The sequence below is a fragment of the Euprymna scolopes genome, chromosome 18 (genome assembly GCF_053919585.1).
Source record: "Euprymna scolopes isolate OS-2025 chromosome 18, ASM5391958v1, whole genome shotgun sequence".
NCBI lineage: Eukaryota > Metazoa > Mollusca > Cephalopoda > Sepiida > Sepiolidae > Euprymna > Euprymna scolopes.
Window position 1 is genome coordinate 71,727,409 of NC_136499.1, and position 4,433 is coordinate 71,731,841.

Sequence of the window (4,433 nt, forward strand, 5' to 3'; positions counted from 1 at the left end):
GCTCTTCTTCACACACGTCAGCATTAGTCTCCCCCCTCCCCAGTTAAGAGGGGGAGACCACGGAAAAACGTCCGTCTTCTTCAAAGCTCAAATCAAATCTGGCAGATCTAGCCAACCACGTCACACATACGTAATTTGGTCAGCTGACCTTTGGTTCTGGTAAACGTGTCTACCTCCACGTTTACTCACCTCTCTCTCTCTCTTTCTCTCTCTGTAACAAGTATATGTGTGTATGTATTTGTATATGTGGATGTATATGTATGTACATGTGTATGTATGAATGTGGGTATGTATATGTATGTTTGTGTATTATGCATTGTGTATGTATATGTATATATGAGCGTATGCTTATAGACATGTATGTATGTATGTATGTATGCATGTATATATTTATAGGTATGTATACCAATGACCGTCTTGTTTATGTTTGCATGTGTGTGTGTATGTATATGTATGTGTGCATATTGTGTATGTACGCATGTAGATATGTGTGTGCGTGTATATATATGTATGTATAACAATGACCGTCTTTAGTGTCATGTCTGTTTGAGCATGTGAATTCGCTGGCAGGATTATACGTCTTTTTTTCGGGCTCATGAACTTTCAGTGTCTGAGGGAGTAGCACTCGTCTGTCAAGACGTTGCAATCATCATCATATATATATATATCATAAGTTTATGTTTAGAAATTGCAGAACAGAGAAAGAACTATGATTTTGAAAACAGAAAATAACTGTTTAATTAAAAATTGGATTTTTTGAAAAACGAAGATGTATTTCCACATAAACACTTTCAAACGGTTTATCTTTTTATAGGTTTTACTGAGGAGTAACTTTGGATTTTAAGTTTCTGTAAATAAAGATAATTTTGTAGCTTAGCATTTTTAAAATAGTTAAGGGGGGAGATTTTAATTATAGCTTGTGAATAGTAAAGATGAGATGAATCATAAAATTCTCAAAACCAAAGATCTTGGAAGCCAGAGTGGTGGTACGAATGATTGCTTACACTCTTTCCCTCTTTGCTTCCTTGGAATTCGCTTTCCTCCTCACTCCCCAAAGCATACAACGTTTAACATGAAGGTGTTAAAGCGAAGTATTCTTTTTTTTTTTACATAGGCATAACCACTTATCAAGGCCCAGAGACCACTCGAGAAGAAGGGTTAAGAGTGTACAGTAGTCAATTGGACAATATAGTAATTGTTAGAACCTAATGGAAATTTGGTAAATTTGTTAACAAGTGGAACGGCTCATCAAGAACTTGTTTACGTTGGACTTGAAGACAACCATATTGTAGTCGGCGAAAACAGAAGACAATTTCACAGGCGTGCAGTTCTAAGAAAGAAGCTTTGTTCATGAAATCTACATTTAGGTTTAGGCACAGATAAAGAGTGGGGGGAATTATTGATAGTATTTTTAGCCAATTGAAATTTTTCCTAGCTCCGGAAAGTAACACTGTAGCACTGAAGTTTACCCTTCGGTGTTCAAAATTAAAGTGCATAAACTCATTTCTGTGCACCGAATTTGCACAGGCCTGAGTTAATGTAAACAAATAATCATATTTTGACCAATCAGAGTGTAAAGGTATCAGCTGGGTTTTAGTAGTAAGACAGAGACACTTACAGAATAAGAACATAAGTTTTATTAGCAGCAAAATACATATCCTCCTGAGTTATCGCCAGGGCTGCAATTCGTCCCTAACCAGTGAATCGTCAGAGCAGTAATCCTACACAGAGAATTTCTTTAAGAGTATCTCCGAGAAAATTGAACACATACTGTCTGCTAAACCTTCTGCCAACATTCATATCTGTGGAGATTTTAATGTTCACAATGTTGGATGGCTAATCCACTCACCCCCCAAACAAAGTATATTGCCACATTGAGGTAAGGGACTACTATTTGGAAGCATGTCTACAGGAAACTATGTGTAAAAATGTGTAGTAAGATGTTAGTTCACATTACATTTAAATTTCTGCATTTTAGTGCAGCTAGGGAATTAGGAAACAGAAAGGAAATTCTAAAGTCTAGTAGTCCAAGGAATGAAACTATTAGAGTAGAAGGCTTTCCAGCATCTAAGAACCTTAAAACTGAAGATATTCTTGACCAGTTTGTCAGGGGTATGTATGGCGAGAGGACACAAGTGTTATGAGTAGAGCTAGGACAACAGCATATTCTTTTCACTGTTTTGACTCTCGAGTGTGTATCCGTTGATATCATATGCTTTTATATCGAGTGATGTGGTTCTCAGTTGATTTACTGTGTCTAACTGTTTCAGATATATACTCGAGAGTCGAAACAATAAGAATACGCTGTTGTCATAGCTCTAGTTATGAGTTCATCAGAACACATTGCATGAAAGTACTTAAATTCTTGATTTTTTTTCTGACAACTTGCCCTGAACTGTGCTCATCCATTGTTCTATCTCCATTGGGTCCTTCCAACCACTCAGCTGTCTCAATTAAAATCAAAATAAAGTGTAACAAGACTTCTGATGTCCCATGCATAGTGTATCAATACTTGATGGCTGACTGAGACAACCTCAGATCTTTCATATAAAAAATTCCTCTGCAATGTTTGAAAAGTATGTGTTCTGCATTGCATTTGATGTAATTGATGCATTAATCATTGCTATATAGAGATTTATACCATTCAAAAATTCTAACAAACCAAACTGCCAGCCATGATAAACCCCAGAATTTTCCGTGACATTGTTCACAAAAAATACTATTTTGATTGCTTTCAATGAAATAGATATTCTGAAACTAAAGCCTTCTTTAAGACTGTCTGCAACGATTGCAAAAGGGTTATAGAAAACACAAGAGAATTCCCCAATCTGTTAAGTCTAGAGTAAGTGAGAAGAAGCTTGGCTCCCACAAGTTTTGCTGAATAATAAACAAGGTCCTGAACAGGTATATTCTTTCTCTCTCTCTCTCTCTTTGATGGAATAGCCATGACTGATCAGCCATGGCACTGTTCACCAATCATCATCATTGACTCTGGTTTTGCTCCATTCTGAGCAACTCAGCCATGCAAATGTCCACAATGTCTTTGACGTTGTCTGACATTCTAGCTTTTAGTCTTCTACGTTCTTTTGCCAGGGGTTGTACTAAAAAACAGATGTTTTGTTAGGCCATCTGTTCTAGCCACATATCCCAAAAATCACAATTTCCTGTCATTGATGTTGTCCAGCAAGCTTTGGCATAGTTCAATCTTCTCCGGAACCTATTTGTTTGTATATTTGTCCACCTAGCTTACATGAAGAAATCTATGGTAGCACCACAATTACAAACCAGGAATTTTCCTCTTGTCGACTTTCTTCAAGACCCAACATTCTATTCACATGTTGTTATTGAGAATACTAAAGCTGCAGGAGTCGTTTCTTTGTGTATTGTGAAATGGATCTGTCTTTCCAGATATTGGTTAGCGCAATCATTGCTGTCTTTGCCATTACAATATGTTGTCTTACTTCTTTGGTGTCATCTACTTTATTTGTGAAAACTGCACCCAGGTAGTTGAAATTTTCCACATTTTCATTGTCCATAGTTAGGTTTTCATCAATTGGTGCCTGTGTTACTTTCTTTAACTTTGTTTTGTGGACGTTGAGGAAGAGTCTTGCTGCTTTGCCGGCAACTTTTACTTGGTTGGTTAAGTCTTGTAGTTCCTGCATACATGTTGTAATTAGATTAACATTATCAGTTTATCTCTGGTTGTTGATTATTCTTCCACCAATTTTGATTCCCGTTGGGTGATATTTGAGTGCTTCTTGCATTATTTGTTCGACATATATATTAAAAAGGTGGCGTGACAATACGCATCTTTGCCTAACATCCTGGCTAATTTTTAAAAAAGTCTGTAATTCCATGAGTTGTTCTTATTGTTGCTTTCTGGGAGATATATAGGTTTCTGATGAGATCAATTATGTGTATGAAAAATTCCATATATGTCTTCACATTCCAAAGGATTTGTTGTTCCATTGTGTCAAAAGCTTTTCTATAATCGATGAAACAGAGATAAACATGTTCGTACCACTCTGTTCTTCTCAAGCATCATTTTTAGTATTTGGTTTCTAGTTCCTTTTCCTGGTCTGAAACCAGCCTGTTCCTTTGCTATTTCAGCACTTGACTTATTCAGCATCTGATTTGCTATGATTTTTTATATGATTTTACTACTGTGACTAATCAAGGCGATAGTTTGGTTATTGCTGCATTCAAATGTGTCGCCTTTTTTAGGAAATATGACAAATATGTTTTCCAGTCAAATAGCCATTATTTTTGTTTCGAAATCGCTGTGCACATTTTGTGAAAATATTGGATGACGCTGTTGCCTTCTTTCTTCAGAAGTTCAGCTGAAAGATCATCTATTCCTAGAGATTTGCATGCCTTCAAGTCTGTAATTGCTTTGTCAACTTCTGCATATGTGGGTGTGAGTTCATCTTGGT